Source organism: Staurois parvus, unplaced genomic scaffold, assembly GCF_062004578.1.
Source record: "Staurois parvus isolate SC_StPar_1 unplaced genomic scaffold, SC_StPar_1.0 ptg000198l, whole genome shotgun sequence".
In the NCBI taxonomy this organism is placed as follows: domain Eukaryota; kingdom Metazoa; phylum Chordata; class Amphibia; order Anura; family Ranidae; genus Staurois; species Staurois parvus.
In genome coordinates this window covers 11,876,646-11,902,977 of record NW_028317994.1, presented here as the reverse complement: position 1 = coordinate 11,902,977, position 26,332 = coordinate 11,876,646, and the positions used below count along the sequence as shown (strand labels likewise).

General features: G+C 40.4%; 1 protein-coding gene across 28 annotated transcripts in view; it reads right to left on the bottom strand.

Annotated features, from left to right (window-relative positions):
• Window positions 1–26,332, bottom strand: part of PTPRD (protein tyrosine phosphatase receptor type D) — a 2,222,737-nt gene that overhangs the window by 1,765,309 nt on the left and 431,096 nt on the right. The window lies entirely within an intron of this gene.

Sequence of the window (26,332 nt, the reverse complement as noted above, 5' to 3'; positions counted from 1 at the left end):
GAATCCCGAGCAGTAGTCCAAGTCCATCTATGGTAAAGAGGAATGAAGCTGAGGTATGTTTGGAGTATTGGTGAAAATGTCCACTGATAGCAGATCTTGAAGACAATGAAAGGAGAAAGCCAGAACATTGTGGAAAATGAAGTAGAAAGAGCAAAAGTGTAAAAAAAGATATTCCAATAGGAATCTGTGTGCATTAAATCTACACATTTCTCTTGGAGCGAATTTTGTGGATCTGAAGCTCCTTTCTGTTTAGGGAATCAAGTAGTTTCAGGTTGTAAACACGAGGCGCAATTCAGGCTGTTTTTGTTTTGTGCTTGCATTTATGAGAGACCACTTGCCAGTTGAAGTGGGTGTCCAGCTTCGGAGAGGATGATGAGTGTGATTCTTCTTGGTCTGAAATTATGTTCCTGGATCTCAGCAATTATAGGCCTTCTTCAAGCGAGGTAATCACTAAGGTGGAATTTTTGTGAGTAATGGTCAGTTTCATTGGATAGCCCCAGCAATGTCGTGGTTGCGTAGGGCTTTAGTGATAGGTAGTAGTGACTTCCTTTTTTGCATGGTCTATTGGGATAAGACCATGAAAAGTTTTATATTTGAAAATTTTCCAGGTAGTTGAGTGGATTTGTGGTGAGCCAACATGAATTGTTCTTTTATATGGAAAAAATGTACCCGTAAGCACATCTCTAGGAATGTTGTCAGGAATGTGTTGCGGTTTTGGAAGTCTATGGATTCTGTCGATCAGTAATTCAGACTCCTTTACAGGAGGTATCACAGCTTGCATTAAGTTGCATGCAATTGTTGTAATTGTGCTGCGTGATGGTCTCAGGAATGTTAAGTATCTTTACATTGTTCCTTCTTGACCTATCCTCCAGATCGGCTCCCTTAGCTTTTAGCCATTTCACTTCATCATCCTGATTGTTGTGTGCATCTACTAGTGTATTGTATGAGGAAGCAAACTTGCCCATCTTTTGCTCCAAGTGATCCACTTTCCCTCTCAGCTCTTGTACTTCAGTTTTGAAACTCTGCATGCATGTCATCATATCTTTGTGAACTGAACTTAACTGTGCAGAGAGACAAGCATGTCTCTGAGATTAGTATCTGAGACAGGCTGATCACTGGTGGAGAAGGAGTTAATGGTGGCTACTTTCTCTCTAGTGACTTCTAGGGAGTTGTGGTCTGTGCTCACCTCTTCTTCAGGGCTTCCGTTCATGAGCTGCAGTTTGGACTTGGCAGGGCACCTGGACAGAGGAATGGAGGTGAGAGGGTGGCTGAGATCTCATCAATGTGCTGGTATTTTGTGGGCTTTGAGAGGCCAACTGGGAGCTGCTGGAGGAGATACTGTAGGTGAGCAGCCACTGGCGCCATCTTGGGAGCAGCTCCAGTCTGCAGGAGGGAACAAATGTGACAATTTCTTTGGTTTCAATTTCACTTTTTTCCACTTGCGGTCATTTTCCCAGTCTGAGTGGTGGATTAGGCAGCTGTTAGTGGGGTCACCGCTGGCAAGAGGCTCCTGTGTTGCTGTGGATTCCCATAACTGAAGTAAAGGTACTGCAGCATGGTCGCCCCCTGTTTGCTTTATTTTTTATATACTCTGAAATTATATTTCTGTTTGTTTCTGTAAGTTACCATTGTTTATTTCTTTGATTACATTATTTCACCACTTTTTACATCATACTCTGCTGTAACTTCCTTACACCTTTGTTGAAGTCTTATTCCATTTCATTTGCACTTTAATGCATTTTAAAGTACTAAAATGCCTTAATATCTATTTTACATAAACTGATCAGTTATGTTCCAAAATTTACACAATTGCATGAGTGTGAATTTCACATACATATACTGCACAAAGACACATGAAGTGGTAAACTACTGTATTGCACTATTCCATTTCTTCAAATTACAGTGACCAAGCAAGCAGTGCAAAGTGCAACACCCATCCTATTTAGCCTTTCAAGATTAGTTTCCATTTGCTCTTTGATAAACTGAAAGTTACATAACTACAATGTTAAAAAGGTGCAAACAAGTGGCTGATCAACTTTCATGTAAGTGAAGTGTAAATTTTTCATCTTCACATTTCAAGCTACTTGAATTTCAGGAGGTTGGTTGATTTATATTTCAATACTTTCCTGTAATAATATACTGTAAGAGTGTAAAAAAAGTCACTCTGTATGTACTGTAATTGAAGAGTACCTGTTCTATGATAAAGCAAGAACTTGTAAAAGTAAACTCCCAGTTCCTTTTCAAAAAAACTATTTGTCTAAAAGAAAGTTTCCAAATTTAGCAGACATAGAAATTCACCTGAGAAGCTCTCATCCAGCTATGCAGTTTGTATCTGTCTACATTACCTTCACTACCTTTGCTGGGTCCTTCTGCAAAGCATACTTCACTTCAGAGTCCACACACCTGAATCAGAATCCCTTCATAAGCTTAGGGATTCTGTCCAGCTGTAGGGCAAGGGTAAGCATGCCCACAGGTCTACAAACATCAGTAGGCATCCTAAATGGTCCAGCATCCTGTTTAAGGGAAGTATGTGACCCACACAGGTTGCCCATTGTGGAGTTTGTTTCCTTGGGGTTGTGGAGCTTCCATAAATGTTATTACTGGCCTTCCTCATCCTTCTCTTTTGTTCTATTTTTAAATTTTGGCTCTGGTTACCTTTAGTAACAACTTTTGGCAACAGATCCTGACAATACTGCTTTCTCATCCTTTGGCACTGACTCCACCCCATCTGCTTCATATTTCCCAGCTCTTCCCTGCTGGTGAGGGATCGCCTTGTTAAGACCAGATAATCCAATGCTTACATTCTGGGAGATACCAAGTACCGTTACATACACATGACCTTCACACCCAACAGGAAGTCAGCAGTAAGTAGCAAAATGTCCCGTCCCCCCCACTGTTATACTAGCTTTAGCTCATATATTTTCAGTTTTTAAAAACTTCTAAAATGTTTACTTATTTATCCTTACCTGATAAAAGCTTGAATTTATGCAGACCAGTATGTAATATGTTTACCGCCATTTAATCATTCATAATATAAAGGATGAAGACAGTAGTTTATACATGGGCCAGCTTTTAACTGATTTGGAAACTTGGTCATTCAACAAAGACAAATATTGTAAAAGTGTTTTGTATTTATTGTCAACATAAAGAAAAACAAATCGCATTTGGAAGGTGTATCTGCCCTGTTGCCATGTTTGGTTCTCACTTCATCTAGATATATAAAATTATGAAAAATGGATACATTGCTTTAATGGTGTCAAGTAACAAGTGAAACACAGACTCTGGCTATGAGCCATTCCTGTTCTGCAAATGCCTGATAAGTTATGTAGAATAGAAGCCAATAGGTACTTTATACACACTTGCTGATGGTGCCCAGTGTTAGCCTTTTAAGGTACTATTTCCAGCATTATAGAAACTGTATCCAGAGGCTACAGATTGTTAAGTAGATATTTGGATATGAAACAAGCTCTATGAAGACTATCCAAGCGCATTATTTACTTACATAGTGTGTACTTATTCCAGAGTACAAATTGCAGGTAAATGGAAAGTATAACATTCCTGACAAACAACAGTTGTGAAGAAGCAGAAAAATGATTGCTAAATAGTATGCTGTAAATCTAGGAAACTAGGTGGAAATCTTGTGTGACCTATCAAAACCATCAACCTTGCAACAGGAAAATATTAAATATATGGCTTTCTTTCCACCTTTGAAATAAAGCAGTGTATATCAAAATGCTGAATATGTTTGTCTGGACAAATAATTAGGATGTGAAATCTCTGTCAGACAGTACAGTTTAGTTATGTGTAAAAACACAATGGGGGAGGTTTACTAAAACTAGTGCACACAAAATCTAGTGCAGCTCTGCATAGCAACAATCATCTTCTAGGTTTTATTTTCAAAGCTTAAAGTGTTTAAACCCACAACAGTAAAATCAGTCTGTACATGCAGTAAAGCATGCTTGTTATACTCACTGTGGAAACTAAGGGGTTAATCCTCTGCATTGTGTAAAAAGGCTGTTTGATCCTTTCTTCTCTGTTCCTCCCCTTTTTCAAGCTACCTCCACTTATCTCGAAACTAAATTGTAGGCATGCACATGCTCAGTTTGGTATATATTGCTAGAGAGGTTTTTTTTTTCTTGGGAGAGTGCATATGCTCAGAACAGGGCCAATCACCACTGTCAAGACAGAGGGTCAGGGGATTTCCATCCTTCTAGAGCAGAAGGAAAAGTCCTACAAGCTTTAGCTAGTGCTGGGCTGGACACAGATAGAAGCCACAAGACTGCTCTAACTACTGAGGAGAAAAAGTATTTAGCAGTTTATATTTACCAAAAAAATTGCACTTCCATGTTCTGTGTACTGTGGGAGACAAGATACAGTGGATGCAGGGTCATTGGTTTAGTAACACGTTAAATGAACACGCTAAAGTTAGAAGCTGATTGGTTACTATGCACAGCTGTACCAGATTCTGTGTGCACCAGTTTTAGTAAATCTTCCCGAATGTTTAGCATGTGAGTAGAGATGTCCCAGAGCAGGTTTCTTCATCTCATTGTCATCTTACTGATGACAAAATCATTAGTACATGTACCTTTTGTAGCTCTTTTGCAACCTTTTTTCAGTTGGGACATGTTGTTTGGTTTCACTCTGCCAGTTACCCAGTGTATATAATAGCTACATTCTGGTTTGCAGATTGAATTATCTGCCATGCATTGCTAATATTAACTGGCATAGGGATGTTTTGCTCCCCCTCACATCAGTACGCCAGGATAGTGCAGACCCTCCAATTCATATTCTTAAATTAATAATGGTAATGTTTAAATAACTGCTACATCATGATACACTATATTGCCAATAGTATTAGGACGTCTGGCTTTACACGAACTTTAATGGTATACCAGTTTTAGACTGTAGGGTTCAATATAGAATTGGCCCACCCTTTGCAGCTAAAACAGCTTCATATCTTCTGGGAAGGCTGTCCACACGGTTTAGGAGTGTATCTATGGGAATGTTTGACTATTCTTCCAGAAGTGCATTTATGAGGTCAGGCACTGATATCGGATGAGCCTGGCTTGCAGTCTCCTCTTTAATTCATCCCAAAGGTGTTCTATCGGGTTGAGGTTAGGACTCTGTGCAGGCCAGTCAAGTTCCTCCACCCCAAACTCGCTCATCTATGTCTTTCTGGACCTTGCTTTGTGCACTGGTGCGCAGTCATGTTGGAACAGGAAGGAGCCTTCTCTAAACTGTTTCCACAAAGTTGGGAGTATGAAATTGTCCAAAATGTCATGGCATGCTGACACCTTAAGAGTTCCTTTCACTGGAACTAAGGGGCCAAGCCCAACCCTTGAAAAACAATCCCGCACTATAGTTCCCCGTCCACTAAACTTTACACTTGGCACAATGCAGTCAGGCAAGTACAGTTCTCCTGGCAACTGCCAAACCCAATCACGTCCATCAGATTGCCAGACAGAGAAGTGTGATATCACCACTCCAGAGAACACACCTCCACTGCTCTAGAGTCCAGTGGCGGCGTGCTTTACACCACTGCATGCAACGCTTTGCATTTCACATGGTAATGTAAGGCTTGGATGCAGCTTCTCAGCCATGGAAACCCATTCCATGAAGCTCTCTATGCACTGTTGTTGTGCTAATCTGAAGGCCACACAAAATTTGGAGGTCTTTAGCTTTTGGCCTCTGCAGACAGTTGGAAACTTCTGAGCTCTGTGCCCTTTAGCATGCGCTGACCCCGCTCTGTCATTTTACGTGGCCTACTACTTCATGGCTGAGTTACTGCTGTTCCCAGTTGCTTCCACTTTGTTATAATACCACTAACAGTTGAGTGTGGAGTATTCGGTAGCAAGGAAATTTCATGGATGGACTTATTGCACAGGTGGCAACCTATCACACTACCATGCTTGAGAGTGACCCATTCTTTCACAAATGTTTGATGAAGCAGTTTGCATGCCTAGGTTCTTGATTTTATGCTCCTGTGGCCATGGAGGTGATTGGAACACCCGAATCCAATGATTTAGTGGGGTGTCCTAATACTTTTGGCAATATGGTGTATGTTTGTGTTGTTCTGCAATGAAGAAATGAGTTGGCAAGGTCAATTTACAGATTAGTCATCATCTCTGCTCACTTTGCTCTTTCCTCGTGTCAGCCTCCTCCCTGTCAGCATGTAAGCATGCACCTAAGCCTAATTAGCTCCTAGTACATCCTAGTGGCATTGCTAGGATTGTGTCTTAAAAAGGCATGCTTAGATAGAACTTGAGCTTAATTGCTATATATACTTCTGGGAGCTGCTTTGCATTGGATGACAATGGCTGAAAAAAATATGAAAAAAACCTTTCCCCCTGCAAGTTAAGGGCATATTGTGCTAGTATGTGGGGCCTGGATTACGTCACCATGTCCATATGGAATCTGATTTACGATCTTGGTAGCATACAGTGGTAACTATGAATATTGCAACATTAACTCACTGATTGTATCCCTCGGTGCAGGAAGGCACCTTACACATGTGAGTGCAACATATTGGCTGGTTTTATAAATAAAGTGTATTAAGGATAAGGCACTATTTGTAAGTTCTTTACATGTTATGGAGCAGAGTTGAGAGGAGGAGGAGATTTGTATGAAACATTAGATCCATAACTGGAGAGGAGGAATCAGCTTCTGGTCCTGGTGGCAGGATTATAAAAAGCGCTGTTGACCAAACACCTGGTGGGAGGTCATTTTTTTAAGGGGAGAGTCCACCTGGTGATAGTTTGGCACTGGAATTAATGCTGTATTTGTACACAGAGGTGAAGTTTTGGCTGAGAATCACGTTGATCACGACAATGGCCTCTTCCCCACAACCCTGGTCCAGTGGTTGTGGAGGTGTGTGGGTGGAGGCTTATCAGAATCTGGAACCCCCCCTCTAAAAAGGAAGGGCCTCCAGATCCCCCTCCTCACATGAATAATTAAAGGGTACATAGTATGTGGGGGAATCTGGGGGTATCTAGTATCATTCACACAAAGTGTAAATAAAATGTAATTGAAGACACATATTTTTATAAGTCCTTTGTTTAACTGCTACAGGGTGGCAGCGGTGTACAAAATCACGTATATATACGTGATTTTGCATTTCCGGTGCATGATGTTATTCATCCAATAGATGTTGGGTGAACAATGACAAAAAGTGACTCGTAAAATGATCAGGCAAACATACAGGAAGGTACAATTAAAGAACTCTATAAATGTGAGAGTATTTAGGATTTGCTAAACTACAGCATTTTACACAGTATAATCTACTTCAGTTTGCTTCCTCTTCGCAGCATCAAAATGCACCTGTGCCCAGAATATAGACATTAGAAAATTCACAGTAAATACTCATAACAAGCTATGAAAAAGCTTGAAAGTAAAACCATCCTTGACCTCTCTATCTGCATGTACTGTGAAGCAACTATCCTCAAAGATCACAAAAGAGAATTTCAGTCAGTTTCCTAAAGCACATTGTGTTTGTTTACATTAGTCGGCTGGCAGGCTGTCAAGATTCTGATCTCCATAGTAATGTGGAGAGGGATTTGGATTGCAATTCCTCTGTTGTGAACTCTGAAGAATAATTTGTCCACAGCACCTATAACTACAGAGGTAAATGAGGCTGTGTTTTAAAGTGCTTTTACTGCTTGTTAAAAACATGCTAATATTTTAATGTGCATATTTTGGGGACAGTTTCGCTCTAATAGAATATTATAATGTTTTGATAGAAATAATTATTCATTTATTTGTATAAACAAAGAGTATGGGCACTCCATCCTCTTTTTAAATCTTTTTAAAACTAAAAAACCCCCAAAAAAAACTTAAACAAGGTTAATCCTTCAACCATATGCTTGTAGAAAAATGAACTTATACTTGCTCGCATCAGTTCATTAGCATCCCCAGTATGAGAATTCAGGCTTTTCTTTTTCATAAATTACTCATATTGTCCTACTGACAAGCACAAAGGAGGCACTCTTCCAAGCAGTAGTGCTCTAAAAATTGAAGAGCATAGATTCAGTTACATATGTATCTTTGCTGCCTTTGTCTGATTAAGTATAGTGCAATACCCTTTTGAAAGCGCTAATATCAAAAGTGACAGTGTGTGTCTCTTTCCCTTTGTAAATCGGTAAAATAAAAGAATATTATAGCTAGAATAAAGAATAAGAAATTTTCATTAAGGATGTAGCTGCGGGCTGCAAATTGTTGACTCCAACCCTGAATTTAATGTCTTACAGTGTATCATGGATAGCATAATGAATAGCGAGATGATGTCTTAATACCTGAAATATCTCTAAAACAAGAAAGAAAAAAGAGTTTTAACACATATTGGTAATGTATTGAACCCATTATTGTAAAAAAGAAAATCTAAACTCTCAGGACATATTTGAGTAACAGAACCAAGCTACCATGGCTACCCCAGGCTGCGTTTTCATTGCCTCTTTCTTATGTGTATTATACAGCTCTACTTATTCTACCCTAGGCATATAGACTTCCCTCATAGACTTTGAACACTGCAGCTGATGTTAAAAAACAAAGAATGTGCTTCTAATTTCTAACTCAGGACTCCTGAAGGTAAGCTAAAGAAAGGCATAAGTACTTTCACAAAAAGGTCACAAACAGAGATTTCCAGACGTGTGATTATGATAGCTAATCTGACCACAATGTAAAGACAACATCTTTCCTTGCTGTTTATCTTCTAGGTAGCACTTTTTATATTAATCTAATATAAGAGAGCATCTGAGAAAACCTAGACTATATTACCATACTCATAGTTCAGAAAATTATAAATCCTGTGAATTGTGACCCTTAGAATGATAACTAGAGAATGATAAATATAATACTATTTTTATAATGATGAGGAGTACATTTACATCAGATATATTTCAGTAATTCAGTCTGTCCTTTTCGAGAACAGAGTTACCAAAAGAATGTTTTCATAGAAACAGTTTTTTTTTCCTGCATTTTTTTCCACATTTCAACTACTTTTTAAATGTTAAATAGTTTTAGGTATTCAATTTCAGTCTCTATGCAAGGTGTAACATTATTTAAAGGCGTGTATTCCCTGCCATTCTGCATGACCTAGTTTTAGCACAAGGCTTTCTTGTGAAGCTCAAGGAAGAAAAATCTGAGCTGACCTACCTATGTATTATTATTACTTCCAAACATAATTAAAAAATAAAATAAAAAATACATATTAATCGATTATGATCTTCTGCTGTGTAGATTACTAATTATCTCTATTAGCTTTTTCTCAGCTAATAGATTTATATTCAGTATCAGAAATGTTCAACCTGGCTGTTATGTTAACATATTTTTAACATCAGATGATCCTAAATGACGTATAAAAATTCAGTAAAAGAGCATTTTGTTTCTTTTTTTAATCTGGAAAAGGCACAAGGGCCTTTATGTAATGAGAGCTTCAAACTGTTAATGGGAATTATTTGATCATGCAAACTACATTAGGAAATCTGCTGAGGCTTTTAAAGCTGTATTTTAGCTTGGCTTTTGTAATTGCAGCAAGATAAACAATTAGCATTCATTGCACCCTCTGCTAGACCTGATCTGGATCCAAGAAGTAAATTGAAAGTAATTTGATCTACTATTTGCTCAAATAATAGTTAAACAAATTTTGGAGCCTCTATTATTTCATTGAATTCAATCTGGGTAGTCAGAACATTCTAAATGTCACAAAATACAAAAGTTGCTTTGCATACTTTATCAACGCCTGGTTACTTTCCAAATAGACAACAATATCTTGAGAGTACTTGGTATAATGCCATAATTAAATACATTATTTTTTTCCCTGGCAGAATGCTTAAGTTGTTTAATATTTATCTCAATGTATTGAAAGTGTAATTGCACCATTGGATGGACATACACCCTGCCACATATGTGACATCTGGTTGTAAAGTACAATTTTGATTTACCAACAACTACATAATGAGAGGGGTGTCTACCCAACTGAATAATATGAATGGATTGTTTAGGTAGGCCCTTAAACAAAAGTGATGATTATTACATAATAGGGTAGCCTAACAGCTGCTCCTTTATGGCCACTGCAGTTTTCCCTTATGATTAAATTTCTTGTAAAGGCTGAACGTTTTTTATCTCCATGCATAAAAAACAAAGAGTGTGCTTCTAATTGCATAAAGGTTAAAAAAGCTGTGTGCAGAAGCCCCCCAGCCCCTCATAATACTTACCTGAGCCCCATCTCAATCCAGCAAAGGGCACAAGAGTGGCAGCTCTCACGGGTCTCTCCCTTCTCATTGGCTGAGACACCACTGTCAATCACAGCCAGTGAGCCAATGAGAGAGAGTGAGGGAGCAGCGAGGCTCAGCAGTGCTTCATATATAAATGGACACACAGAGCAGTGGCTCTGGAGTAAGTCTACTTGGGTACACCGCTAGCAAGCTGCTTGCTATGGGGCACTGAGCAGGAGGGAGGGGCCAGGGGCAGGGAATCCGAGAAGAGGAGGTTTGGGGCTGCTCTGTGCAAAACCACTGCACAGATCAGGTAAGTACAACATGTTTTTTATTTTAAAAAAATACGCCTTTAATACCACTTTAATATTTAGCCAGTTGTTAATTGTTAAAGATTAACCCCTCCTGGCCCTTTAAAGAGCTTCTGACACCCGGCAGTGGGGCGTGGTTTAGGATCACATGACTGCCATGATTGGCCATCTTTGCGGGCCTGTGTCAGTGGGCTTTTGTTTATTCAAACACATTTTGCACTCCCATACAAATCTACAGTAATACAAAACCCATCTTGAATCAGGTCAAATGTAGATCAGAAAGAGGTCATATGCAGCTCAAATGCACCTTTTAATGAATTTTGAATGATTTCAGAATCATTTCAAACTGAGGTCAGAATGCGATTGATACAAGCCCAAAGTCTGTTGATGACTCTTAGAAGGACTGCAGCCTAACTTTTGTGAGACACCATCTCAGTGCATGGTGCTTAACCTCTTCACGTCGGCCGAACACAAATGTGCGGCCTCCCGGCGTCTGGGCCTAGACGCCGAGCGGCCACACATTTGCGCTCTATTAAAAAAAAACATATGTGCAGAGAGCGTGCGCCCTGCACACTCCCAGCACACATGTCCAGTACTCACGGAAAGGTCCCGATCTCCTCTTTTGATCGGGACCTTTCCCGATAATGTGACAGCATGTCACGGCGGTTACATGACCCTAAACCCCGCCCTATCTCCGTCTTCTGAAACCCTTAAAGGGTCGGGAGACACTGGCGCCAAGGGGATAATGTCAATAAACATTTTTCGTTGATAAACAAATTTGATCACTATTAGAATAATGACAAATGGACATTTTTTATTTGATATATTCAGCTCCTATTGATTAAGTTCAGCATCTGAACTTATTTGAAGCTTGCTGAACCCTGTTCGAATTGAACCCGGGACAGTCTGGCTCATCCCTATACACTATCATGAGTGGTCCATATAATCACAGAATAGTGTTAAAGTTTGAGCTTGCATTAGGATTGGGGCATGCATTGCTGCTTGTGTAAAGATCTGTCTGCCATGCTCAATATTTAAAATCATGTTTCTTTCAAAGGAGGGGCCAATTTTCAGCCCAGGAACAGATCCAGAATATTTTAAAGGAGGTTCCCTACCCTTAAAAGCCATATGAAGCACATTGCATACTTAAAAACACCTTGATTTTTCTTTTCCTAATGACCTGAGAAGTGTTTTTCTGAATGATAACATTCTCCTGAATTGTTTCTCAGTACATCAAGATTTAAGTAAAGTGGTAACTTTGCTCAACTAAAAAGGCAAATAGGGTGTGTCCCTTTGTGTATTTTTAAGCTTTGCAGAAAAAAAACAAACAGTCTCTATAAATAAAATGGGGTGTTAGTTACTGACTACATGTGAAAAAGATATGTGTCTTACTAATTTAAAATAATTTATGTATTTATTTAATATAAAAGTGTTCCCTGCTTTTTCTCTGACCACAGGGCCATTCACTTTCAAGGTGATCTGGGAGAGGGCTTTGCCCCGGGCCCAGGCTCCTGGAAGCTGAATTGCACCCTGCTGGACGATGAGGAACTGCTAGAGGAGCTCAGGGAAACCTACGGTGCCTGGCGAGAGGAGAAGTCTTTCTTTCCTAAGGTAAGCGACTGGTGGGAGTTCGTGAAAGTCAAGCTGCGCAGCTTCTTTCAGGCCAGGGGACGCCAGCAAGTGTGTGCCAGGAGGAAGGAACTCAGGAGGCTGCAGCGTCAGCTGCAGTCCCTGCAGGACCTTCATCACTGTGGCTGGGACGTGAGGCAAGACCTGGAGGACACCAAGAAGTGCTTGAAAAAGCACTTTGAGGAAGAATCCAGGCACATTGTCTTCCGTGCCAAGGTGGAGCATCTCGAGAAAGGTGAGAAGTGTAACTCTTTCTTTTTCAGGAAACTCCACTCAGGACACACACCCCTGTCGGAACTGCGCGACAAGACTGGAACGCTCCAGAAGGGGAAGGAGGCCGTGATGGAAGTGGTCAGCGACTACTACTCCGACCTCTACTCCCCCAAAGAAACAAACTCGGAAGCGGCTGACAGGTTCTTGTCAGGTATCTCTAACGCTATTGATCCTGCAGGTTTGTCGGCCACCAACGCCCCCTTGACGTTGGAGGAACTGCACTCTGCCGCTAAATCCTTTAGGCAAGGCAGGACCCCGGGCTGCGACGGTCTCCCAGCGGAGCTCTATGTAGCGCTGTGGGACCTCGTGGGCCCGGACCTGCTCGAGCTGTACGAGGAGATGGTGGTGGAGGGCAAGATGCCTCCTTCGTTGAGGGAGGGGATGATCACGATCCTGTACAAGCGTAAGGGGGAGAGATGTGATTTGAAAAATTGGCGTCCCATCTCTCTCCTGAACATGGACTACAAGATCCTTGCCAAAGTCATGGCAAACAGGCTGAAGGCTGTCATCGGACAGATCATCAACCCGGATCAGACTTGTGGCATTCCTGGCCGCAGGATTGCGGACAGCCTAGCGCTTGTCCGGGACACGGTCCAATACATCAAGGACCGCCGTGTGCACGCGGCCCTGGTCAGTCTTGATCAGGAAAAGGCCTTTGACCGTGTCTCCCATGGGTTTATGTGCAGAGCCCTGCGCAGGTTTGGTCTCGGGGAAATGTTTTGTTCATATGTTGACATCATGTATAATGACATTTGTAGTTCCGTGCAGGTGAACGGCTGGAAGACTGACCCCTTCCCGGTCCTCTCCGGGGTCAGACAAGGCTGTCCTCTCTCACCTCTGCTTTTTGTTTGCTGTATAGAGCTCTTCGCCGAATGCATCAGACGGAATCCAGAGATCGGGGGAATCACCGCACCGGGACCAGACAGACGGGAAGTGAAGTGCTCGCTCTACATGGACGACGTGACGGTGTTCTGTGCCAACCAGCGCTCCATCGACCTGCTCGTCCAGACCTGCGAGGACTTCGGCCAAGCTTCGGGGGCAAAGGTCAACTGCGGGAAGTCGGAAGTCATGCTCTTCGGAAAGTGGTTCCTGCTTTCTTCTGCATCCATGCCCTTTGGCATCAAGACAGACTTCATGAAGGTTTTGGGAGTTTGGTTTGGTGCCGAGGGCGCAGCCCTGAAGTCTTGGGAGGAGAGACTGGCCAAGATGCGCCAAAAGTTTGGACTCTGGAGCCTCAGAGACCTCACCATCGAAGGGAAGACACTGGTACTCCGCAGCGAGATTCTCCCTGTGTTGCAGTACCTCGCCCAGGCCTGGCCCCCTCGGGTCAACACCTGCAAGGCCATCACCAGGGCGGTGTTTCACTTCATCTGGGGCTCCAAGATGGACAGAGTGAAGCGGGCAGTCATGTTCAAGGAACCCCTCAAGGGCGGTAAGGGCGTGCCCGACATCGCCACCCAGCTGAGGGTGTTCTTTGCTTGCAACTGCATCCGCAGAACTTTGCCAAGACGGACTATGGACTCTGGCGGGAACGCAATGTCTCGCTTCTTCCTGTTGCCTCTCTGGAGGTCCCTGGGGTGGGACACTTGGGATAGTTCCATCCCCTACAACTGGGACACTCCTTGGTACTACTTGGACACCTTCAAGTTCATCAGGGAGCAAGGGCTGCAGGGAGTCAAGCCTGACTTGTGGAAGCCAAAGACTATCTACAAGCTCATCCGAGCCAGCGACATTTTGGAGTCGGTTCCAGGCCTGCCTTCAGACACCTGCAAGGTGGTCTGGAGGAATGTTTCTTCCAACATTCTTACCAACAGGCACAAAGACCTGGCATGGATGGCAATCCAAGGGGGGTTTCCTCTCAGGACATTTATGCATGCCAGGAACCTGAGCAGATACAGACACTGCCCCTTCTGCATCATCCATGAGGAAACGTCTTACCACGTTTTCTGGGAGTGCTCATTTGCTCAGGCCCTGTTGGTGGCCCTGGAACCTGAACTCAAGGACTTTGTGCCACAGACAGCCATCACTCACTTTGGGGTGTTGAATGGACTGTTCTGTGGAACTTTCTCTCTGGAGGACATTGACAGCGCCTGGAGGGTGCTGTGTTGCTTTAAGGACGCTTTATGGTGCGCCAGGAAGCGCCTCATCCACCAGCGGGAGAGGATGTCCATTGAGGACTGCCACAGACTGATCCTCAGTCTGCTCAGAGACTATTCCTTGATGGACTTTAAGGAGGAAGAGGACGCCTGAAGATTTCCCCCTTCCCCCTACTCCCCCTTGCGTGTCTTTGTCTTTTCAATAAAGCTTCGGGCCTGTGTTTCCCCCTCCCCCTCCCCTTCCCCCCCCCCGCACACCCGATGCCTATTGTGAATTGTGATTTTCAGTTTATCGTTTTTCTGCATGACATAGTGACTAGGAAATGTATATTGTATTAGGATGCTACAGTTTTTGGGGTAAGCGGCGTCATGCAGGACGTGGTGGTCCGGGGGATTCATCCTCCGCGCACATCACGTCAGGCATCATACCGCTGAGCGAATGTATTTATTTCTGAATGTATTTATCGTATGCTTGGAACTGTATTGCAATGTGGTGCGCTGCGTCGCAGTACAGGGTGAGATGTACCCCGATTACACGTAACATGTTGTTTTTGATGCTTCTGCAATAAAAGTATCTTTTCAATCAAAAAAAGTGTTTAATTTTATGATACTGGCTTTGTTATACTTGTTATTTGAAAAGAGCAGTTGGGCAAACTAATATATAGTAAAATATACATGCATCTTCTTACTGCAATATACATGCATCTTCTTTAAAAAATAAAATGTCCTTACTGAACACTGTAAAGATGTGATTGGCCTAACATAAGCTATTGATTAGCGACAATCAACATACTGTATGTTAAATTATATCTTCTTAGAAACTTACTGCTTTTCTCAGTTTCTTTTTTTTTAAGATTGCTAACACTTAATATGATAAGCAAAATTCACATATTTACTTTTATTTGATTTGAAACTTTATAATATGTATCACAGAAACATTATTACTTCCTGAATTCAATTTCAAATGGAAGCCACTCATACTTTAACTCTGAGGGATGGAGAGCAGATGCATTAGTGCTATTAGATGAATACAGGTTCACAATTCAATTACTATTGTTTTGTGTTTTGTGGAGCTCTTGCTTCTCTTTGCATGAATTAAAAAACAGCTGAATAACGGACTGTCTAATAGAATTGAAAAGATCACAGATCAATATATGAATATGAAATGAAAGATAAAAGAAACCTTTTGAAACAATTATAAACCCAATGAAACTGCATGTTGTTTTCCATCATGTTTTACTCTGTAAAGTAAAAGTGTTATTTTTGTGATATGCAAATGAAGGCACAAAGAAAACAAAGGGATTTAGGGCTTTCTGAAAAACATTACTATGTATTATGTAGCAAAGTGCACACACCTCACCCAGCCTTCTAGAATTGTATATACATTTTTTTTAAACAGCTGTTAATGAATATTTAATGCCTCAATAATAGTATTAAGAAAAATTCACTATAATCAGCATTGATCGTTCTTTACTAGAGGCAACATTTTAGGAATTAAACCTGATTTTATAGAATATTTTTATGGGAAAAGCTGTGTCAATCAGGCTTTTTTATTTGTTGAAAGATCCAGAGTATCCATTCCTATTAAAATATGTCATGTGAAAGCACAGGTACACATTAATTAACAAAGGGCCCCAATGCCTTCTGGCTACATAATAGTCCTTAGTTAAAGTAGACCTAGCATCATTTATATTTTTGCCATGTTTACGTGTATGTTTTGGAAAGATATATAAAAAAAATTATATTCAGCATTGTATCAATAATAAGGTCTGATAACAACAAATTAAGAGGGGAGAAGGGAAAAGTTGGATTGCCCATGGTGTCAACTTAATTTATCCAAAATTCACTACTCTGTGATAAATTCTAGTGTTCATTCACACCAGAAGGTGCAATTGAGTGCATATGATTTTTTGTGTGTTCACATAAAACACACAGAAAAGTGCCCAAACAATTTGTAAAATCATGCCGGTTCTGCAGTTTTGGTGGGCATGAATGTGAGTGCAATTGATAGATATGTTGGGGTGCCAATAAGACTTAATGGCACCCACACACTTCTATAAAAGGCAGCACATTTGTTTGCAGCTCAGGAAAATGTGCTTTTGCTTGTGTTCCCATACCACACGTGGTGTGTACAAGCCCTCAGATTCTTCTTAAACCAGTTATTTGTTCCCTAACCAGGAAAGACAATTTTTTAAAGGCACATCTCTCAATCCACCACAGAATACAGCTATAGAAACAAAGTAGATTAGAGAATATAAAGTATTTCCACAGTATATAATGAACACAATCCAGTTAAATAAACAAACCTTCCAGCTGGGCTATAAATCCTGCATAGCCAGAATCTATGCAGTTGTCAATGTACCAGTCCTCTATAGCTAACTAGATATCATTAGCAGGATGTAAGGCAAAGCTCTGATAAGCATAGAATTTCAATTAGGTATGTTGTAAATCTATAGGTTCTAATGGGGTTATATACCCATATACCATATATCCTTATATTACAAGTTTAGGAGGCAGATTAGACACACTCAATTTCCTAGGTGAATTGGCATAAAATCCATATCAGCTCTTTTATTGTGATGTGATGCCCTCTAGAAGGTCCAGTTGACAGCTGCAGCTCTCATTTTTCCATCAAAACTTTGCACAAATGCTGAATCATTGTTAAGGGACAGTGAATCTGCACAGCAGGACTTATGTTGCATTCAATTGGCCACTTTCAGAAGCACAGACTAAGCAAAATACTGTTAAAGTGCTTCTAAACCCAAATAATTGCCTCCTCCCATGCACACACGTATAGATATTGAACACCACCAGCCACAGGCAGGGTTTATTATGTAATAAAAATCAGAGTGTTTTATTACAGACACAACAGCCATAATATTGCATTGACTCACTGAACAGTATCTAAGCAGTTTTACTAGGGTGCAATTTCCAGAACAAAGACCAGGAAAGTTTAGAAACAAGAAATCAGAATTAGAGTGTATTATTTCACAGAAAAGCCAGAACATTGTACAGACTGGATGCACACTATGTAAGCAGTTTAGTAGGCTGCAGTATCAGTGAGAGAGACTAGACAGGTTCACCTTGAAATTGTGGGAGTGTATAATCTTCCAGGACCTTAGAGTAAACAGTTTATCACAGTTGCTTTAATTAACTTTGATAAATGTATACGTTATGATCATATTCCCTTTTAAACACCTCTTATCCAGAGTGAATAACTGTAATCGTTGTAACTATTCTTCCAAGCTGAGGTCCTCTAGCCCCTTATTAATTCTGTTTCCCTTCACTGAACTCTCTAATTCAAAGACAACCTTCCTGAGAATGTATGACCAATCTAAAATGCATTTTCTATATGATGCTGAATTGGCGTTTTCTAGCAAGTAGAGTTATTAATTTATCTTTGGAATATATGCCCTTTTTAATGCATGAGAATATTCTGCTAGCTTTAGTAGCTTCTGCTTTGCATTGCATGCTATTGCTAAGTACAATCTACAATCACCCCCAAATCCTATCCCATCACTAATTCTCCCAGAGGAGTTTCTTCTGACGAGTATTTTGCATTCATATTTTTGGCACCCAAGTACATAACTTGACATTTTTCAAAATGGCTGGATCTAGGGGGGTGCCCGGGTGGGCTATGCCTGCCCAGATATCAGTTGTGCCCACTCAGGCAACATGTGGATGATGTCCATCAGTTGAAGCTGTATGCAGCGGCTGGCTGCATCTATCAAGTCTAGTGTCTGTGACACAGCCCAGCCAGCACACTCCCCATCCTGTTCCCTGCACAGACAGGAGAGGAGAGATTGATGTACACCTCCTTCTCCTACACACCCCTCTCCTCATGTCTGCCTCGCCCCTTGTGTCTGCCCCACCCACACTGCAATTCCTAACCAGGGCTGTACTCGAGAAGATGTGTGGGCAGGAAACTTGAAGCACTACAGCCGGCAACAACATGGTGGCTGCAAGATTGAAGCCTCTGCCTGAGCCACCAGAACAGCATGAGGTGAGTGAGCTGAGCTCTGCCCAATGCTGAACTCTCCCCATTGCCTTCTCTTCCCTCCCTTTCTTCCCCTCCACCCTTCATGTCCAGTTAGCACTCAGGGACAACTTTAGTACTATTGGGTATAACTGGCAGTCTGCTAGTTGGCTAAACTGCTGGGGTTTTAACTCACAGGTTTGTGATGCTTCTGTTTTAACACCTTTCTGTCCATCCCCAGCATGGCTTTAGGTGCCTGTTTACATGAGAATTGGTCTGAATGCAGATTGCTCTTCAGAGAGCATTTGGCAGGCAGTGAGTATGTGTTGTTTCACTGCTTCACCACCTGCTTTAACCCCTAGAACCCCACACTAGTGCACTGGAACCGCATACATTGCACGCAGTTGTGGAGTGATTGCAGAGGTGCTCTATTCACTCAAATGGGTCATGTTCAGTAAGCACTGTTCCCACAAAATGCAACAGAGTATATAATTTGTGCTGCAGCCATGAAGCAAAACATCATAGTAGAAGCATGTGTACACTCCCAGCCCTGTGTTGCCAACCATCCATATATTTATAGCCAGTTTGTATAAAACAGACACTTTTCTCTTGTCCATAAATGTTCACAGACAGGAGAAAAGTGCCCATAAAACCCCCCTTGCCATGGGTTCTGAACTGTGCATGTACAGTACTACAGCCAGCCAATTAGAGAACTGGATGTACACCAGTGCAGTGACATCATGACACTTTTTAGGCATGGCTTATATTATTCACACACCCCACCAAGCAAGTTGAGGCTGAGCCTAGAAGTTCAACAGCGGGGTTCCCGCGTGGATGCGGAAATCACTCCCACTGAGGTATTGTGTTCTGACAGCGGAGAGACTTATCACTTAGAACTGATAAGTGCTGCCAGCTATAACTGGTGGTGCTGATCATGTGGAAATTTTTCTAGAGGCTGGTTGTACAGAAGTCGATCGGTACACTGCCCTATAAACTGCTGATTCCTGCCCTCTATTAAGCTGAACCATATCCTCTGACCTGTTGACCCCCAGTACACTCCGCTATTGATTCCTGTTTTTGTACACTTCCCTGCAGACCTCATATCCTCTTCCACCCTGACATTTTTTACTGCACTCCCATATCATACTGGCTAGACCTGTTTTTCAATATTAAACCTCATCTGCCACGTAAAAGAGCAAAATGCCAAGGGCACAGGACCAGTGAAATAGCATAATTTATTGAAAGTAAAATGTAGCACACTTCTGAATTGCCTGTAAATGGCCTAAAGTGAAAAGGGGTAAATCATGTAACCACTGAAAATGACAACAAGATGGGACGATAAGCCTCCATGCAGTGGAGCCGAACCAGACAAAGGAAAGAAGCCGGTGGTGTCTATAGCCATCATTCTCTTACCTCAAAGCCAAGCAGCACATCATCAATGGAGTGGGTGGACTGCAACACATTTCTGGGCCCCTTATCTAGATATCTAAAGCTATTTTTTGAATTTTGGTACTATATCCAGTCAGTAAGATTCAGCTCTGGAAGATTGTATCCCCTTCATGACCAGGCCATGTTTTGCTATTTAACACTGCACTAATTTAACTGATAATTGTACGGTCATGAAGCAATATACCCAAATTAAATTGATATAATTTTTTGCACACAAATATTTATTTTATTTATTTATTACAGGTACAGTACTTATATAGCTCCGTAAATTTACACAGTGCTCTACATATACGTATATTGTACATTCACATCAGTCCCTAACCCTCAAGGGGCATACAATCTAAGGTAGATATAGCTTTCTTTTGGTGGTATTTGATCACCACTGAGTGTTTTATTTTTTGCAATATAAATGAAAAAAAATATTTTTTTGAAAAAAATTATTATTTTTTTTAATTTCTGCTATAAAACATATCCAATAAAAAATAAAAATGCATTGCAGGATGAAAAACTGAGGGATCACTCCCTGTGTACAGAACTCTGTGTTATATGTGTACACAGGGCTCTAGACTGTGATTGTACACAGCTGATCAGCAAGTGCCAGCCATGAATCATTGGATGGGACATGCTGACATACACCTGCTAAGTACAATCATGGTGGGTGCTGGTTAAGGAGCGTGTGCACCCAAAACCTTGGAGTAGGCATTGACGTACCTGTACACTTTGCCTACAGTGGCCACCCATCCACAGTAGATTGCGGGAGAGCAGTTGTGAAAATGTTAAATTCAACTCACAATCCATCACCAGGTACTATTGACAGTCTTTTATTCAGTAAGCATTCTCATACCATTTTTCAGATTTCTAAAATGTTTGTATGAGACATCTGACAGAGGATCCTTTGTCTTCACTTTCTGCATGTTAGTGTGAGTACAGGAGAGTTAAAGCTTCTCCAACCTGAACCCAAAAGTCTCCTTCTTACACCAGTTGTACAGACACACTAACACTTTACAGGAAATAGAGTAGAGTAGAGTAATTGTACAGTTGATGCACAGCAGCAGATAAGCAGCTTTGGCAGGCTGAAATTTAAGAGGCCAGGTACATTTTTGTCATGAAATAAAAATGAAGGTGTTTTATTTCAAAGACAACAGCCATAAATATTGCACAGATTCACTGCACAATTTTTAGGTCATGGTTTAAGAGGTATACACCAGGCAGATTTTAATCAAAAAGTGTATTATTTCCCAGAAAATAGTTATAAAAATTTTACAGACTCTGTGCACACTATATACTGTAAGTATCTCTATTTAACTACAGTTTAAGAAGAAGAAACCAGGCAGGTTTTATCATGAAATAAAAAGTAGAGTGTGTTATTTATAGCCAGAAATTTTGTACAGACTCACTGCACAGTGTGTAAGCAGTTTTATTAGGTGTCAGGACTGCTTCAGAAAAAGATGTGTGCATGCGCCAATATGCAGAATGAGGGTCATTGCCAGTTAGTTTGATGTGAAATATTGTTTGTGCAGGCTAATGTATGTAGGCATGCTAAAAATCAAGGGCATGCTAATTTGCAAAGTCATGCAATGCAAACGTACATGCATACAGGCACATGAGCACACAAACTTAATCTTGTTGCCAGATGGCCTTTTTAAGGAACAGAACTGAACAATGAGATTGCTGGATAGTCTTCAGCTGTGCCCTATGACTTTAACCCTTACCCTGTTCCTGAGATCTGCTTTTCTGTTGCCGACTCTGCCTGCCCCTGGACTTGTCATTGCTCTGTGTTTCTGCTACTGAGCTTGGCTAATTCCTGACCATAGTTTGTATATGTTGACTCTAAGTTTGACCTTGGAGAGTTCCAACCACAGCTTGTATCTGCTCATTCCTTGTTAGTCATTTATTAAACGCTGATCATAGCTTACCTCTGCTGAACTTCTGGTGTGACATTGGCTTGTCTCCTGATATTCACTCTTTCTGCTAATCTGTCTACTGTCTTCTCAGTTACTCACCCCCACCTGTCTAGACCATGCTTTCAGCCTGCTGTGCTTTCCACTGTTTTAGAGAGCTACAGTACCTTCCTGACAGTCTGAATCAACACCTCACAGCCAAGCCTAACTCCAGAAGGGATCTTCTTTGGACTTGACTCCTGCCACCCACTCCACCCTGTGCCCTCTCACACACTTTGTTAAACCTCAGGAGTATCTGGACCAGAGGTATAAAGAAATCCCTTTTGTCATCTTGACCTCCAGCCAGGTACATGACACTGTGCTGCAATTTCATAGAGAGTGATAAGACATTTTTTAATTGTGAAATAAAAATTACAGTGTATCTTTTCTGTGACAGCTAGAAATATTGTACAGACTCAGTGCACAGTATGTAAGCAGTTTTATTAGACTGCAATTTCAGAGAGAGAAACAAGCAGGTGTTAATCAAAAGATCAAAATTAAACTGTGTTATATCATAGAAAAAAGCTAGAAAAATTGTATCATTAATACACAACATGTAAGAAGCTTTAGTAGGCTGCTGTTTAAGAGGGAAAGATTAGGAAGATTTTAGAGTAAAATAAAAATTAGAGTGTACTGTTTCAGAGACAACATCCAGTAGTTTATAGCCCATCAGACTGCAGTATTGTAGCAAGATACAGCACAATGATCACAGAGATGAAGGGGTACACACTATATAACCCACAACACCCCAGTTCACTGCAATGTATAACAATGCAACATTGCGTATATGACTATATATAGCACTGTTAAGCACTGTATAGTGTAGCAGAAACACTGCAAACACTCTTCCAGCTCTCCCTATTACTCCAACTCTCCAACACTGATTGTGTATAGCACCATATGACTGTCTATATTTGCACTGTATGTATGTACTATATACTGTATATGTATATACAGCACTCTGTATATAACTGTATATAGCACTGTTTAGCACTATATATTATAGCAGCAACTATCTCTCCCTGCAGACACAACATGAGCTACCTACTCCAAGTCTTCTCCAACAAACAATAACAAAAGGCTGCTGGCACCCCTAATATTTACACTGCCTGACCAAAATTCAAAGCCCAGGAAGTGCAATACTGGTTACTTTTTGCTGTAGCAGTGAACAATAACGTTAATGTGCTATTTTCCCCGACTGTGAATGGCTTGCTCAAACTCATGTTCATAATTAAACATATTTGATTAAATGATGTAGGCACACAATTATGTTACATATAAACAATGTGAAAATGGGCAACAATGATAACAAATCATAAGAACAGATATGTTGTCTTCCCATAGAAATTGCACTACATTTGTGCTCATAAAAATCTACTGAATATATTTTCCAGTGTGTCATAGTGAAACACAAAATAATTTATACAGAGAACTGTAACGTTTGTCCATAGTTGGCCCCCAATCATTTAGCTGCAGAAAACCATTCCTTGCCAGTTTGTACCATACTTCTGCTTGATCCTCTGCCTTTATTTTTTAATATTAGACAGAAGTAGTTTTCAATCAATTGTTATAATTCTGTATTAAAACATTGCAGCATGATGCCCAAAAACTAAAAATGTATCTACACCTAGGGAAAAACACCTGAAATCTTGAACTAGATAAAATACCATTTTTGTCTAATCTGTCATTGTCCAGATTAATGTTACAATGTAAAAATAAATTCACTATGGGTGCTGCCATGTTAAATAATTCTCTGCAAAATCTAGCCATAGAGCATTGTCAAGAGGCATAACTCTGTGCAGCTTTTATGTGGCTGCTTGCTGCAGATGTGCCTGAGATTTAAAGCCAAACTCAAGGAAAACAGCTACATATACAGTTCAAATGCATATTTTGTGGCTGCTCTACTTGACAAAGTATTTATATTTCTGTACATTGGGTTCTGAGATTTACACAGCCCTGGCAAACAACACAGCCAGGGTGGTGACTAGAGTTTTTTCACCTGCACTTATGCAATACAGCTAGGTATCCTCTCTGCCGCAGTGTGCCACAAAATAATGCCTCCCAGTGCTGTACCTCCCTTTCCAAATTTTAGCTCTGTTGTATTGCGATTGCAAGAGGCTGATACAAGGTCAAATTCTGCTGTGAACACTAATTACATTTAGGTCCATATATATTTGGACACAGGTACAATTTTAGTTTATTTCAGGTATTTACCACAACGTACTCAAGCTATAGTTATATAATGGATATGGGCTGAAAGTGCACACTCTCAGGTTTAATTTGAGGGTATGTACATCCAAATTGGAGGAAGGGTTTAGGAATTACAGCTCTTAAGAGTAGCCATCCCCCCTTAAAAGTAATTGGACATTTGAATCAAAAGCTGTTTAATGGCCAGGTATGGGCTACTCCTTCATTACTTCTTCATCAATTAAGCAGGTAAGAGGTCTGGAGTTGATTCTAAGTGTGGTATTTGCATTTGGAATCTATTGGTGTGAACCTATATCATGTGTTCAAAGAAGCTATCCATGCAAGTGAAACAAGCCATTATGAGGCTTCAAAAACTGGACAAATCCATCAGAGAGATAGCAGCAACATTAGGAGTGGCCAAATCCACACTTTGGTACATTCTGAGGAAAGAAGAACGCACTGGTGAGCTCAGCAACATAAAAAGGGTGGTGGATGATCGCAGGATCCTCTCTATAGTAAAGAAAAACACATTCACAACATCCAGACAAGTGAAGGACACTCTCCAGGAGGTGGGCGTATCATTGTCAAAGTCTACAATCTAGAGGACTTCACGAGAGCAAATACAGAGGGTTCACCATAAGGTGCAAACCATTCATAATCCTGAAGAATGGAAATGCCAGATTAGAATTTGCCAAAAAAACACCTTAAAATGCCAGACCAGTTCTGGAAAAGCATTCTTTAGATGGATGAAACTAAGATTAATCTGTACCAGAATGACCAGAATGCACCAAATGCAGCAAAGCTGATTGGACGGCGCTTCGCAGTACAGCTGGACAATGATCCAAAACACACTACAAAAGCAATCCAGGGCTTTTGAAGGAAAAGAAGTGGAATATTCTGCAATGGCTGACTCAAACATCTGATCTCGACCCAATTGAGCACGCATTTCACTTGCTAAAGGCAAAGCTAAAGGCAGAAAGACCCACAAACAAAGAACAACTGAAGACAGCTGCAGATAGAGCCTGGCAAAGCATCAGAAAGGAGGAAACCCAGTCTTTGGTAATGTCCATGGGTTTCAGACTTCAGGCAGTCATTGCCAGTAAAGGATTCTCAACAAAATATTAAAAATGAACATTTTATTTATGATTATTTTCATTTGTCCAATTACATTTGAGCCCCTGAAAATAGAGGGGCTGTGTTTATACAATATATAAATGGTTGCACTTCCTAAAATTTGTACTTGATGTTTATGTTCAACCTCCTGAATTAAAGTTGAATGTCTGCACTTCAAATTCATTTGGATTGTTTCTTTTTAATTTATTCTGGTGGCATACAGAGCCAAAAGTATGAAAATTGCGCCTGTGTCCAAATATATATAGATCTCACTGTATGTTTAGAAATGAATGAATGATTTTTTTCTTTTTACTTTAGTAATCACCCTAACAATTTCACTAATATTCCTTTCATAACAAATTTACTTTAGGTGCAATGTAAAACTTTAATTAGGAAAAGTATCTTCCTATAATGAAACTTCTTTTTCAGGGAATAATTGTACTTGCATTTCAGGCCCCATGCTTCTACTCAGGAAGAAGCAAAAAGCTAGTCAGTAAAGCTGGACATTAGAACTAAGGAGAAATACATAGCTGACTGCCAATTAAAATGAAAAGGTAACTTCTAAAAATAGTAAATTACAGAATGCTTTGTGTACATAAATTTAAATTTGTAATTATTTTTACATTTCCATTTTATATATATTCTTGTACTACTTCTATCACATCTTAGCCACAGATTGATAAAAAGCATTGACTAAAGTGCTCCTCTAAGTTTAGATCTTATTGACTACTGTTCTCTATATGAGCTCATGGCCTTTATTTTGTCAATACATTGACAATTATATTGACAGTAGTTTTTCACTGCAAGTTACCTTGATACATATATATATATATATATATATATATATATATATATATATATATATATATGTGGTACACAGTATGAAATATTGTCCAAACAAAGCTACTATTTTAAAATAAACTCATAGAAGCAAAGAAAAAAAATGCTTTTAACTGGCCTGTTGTCACTTATTCTAACAACTTAGATTACACAGATTTTAACATGTATGCCAATTAGTGCATCCATGCCAATCCAAAATCATGTTTTTGAGTTTGGCAGCCCACTTTTAACAAAATCAAAGTTCAGCAAAATAGTTGTCCATGCAGAGGTTTTCACCACCAAAACACGCACAGTAAAAAATAATACCAAG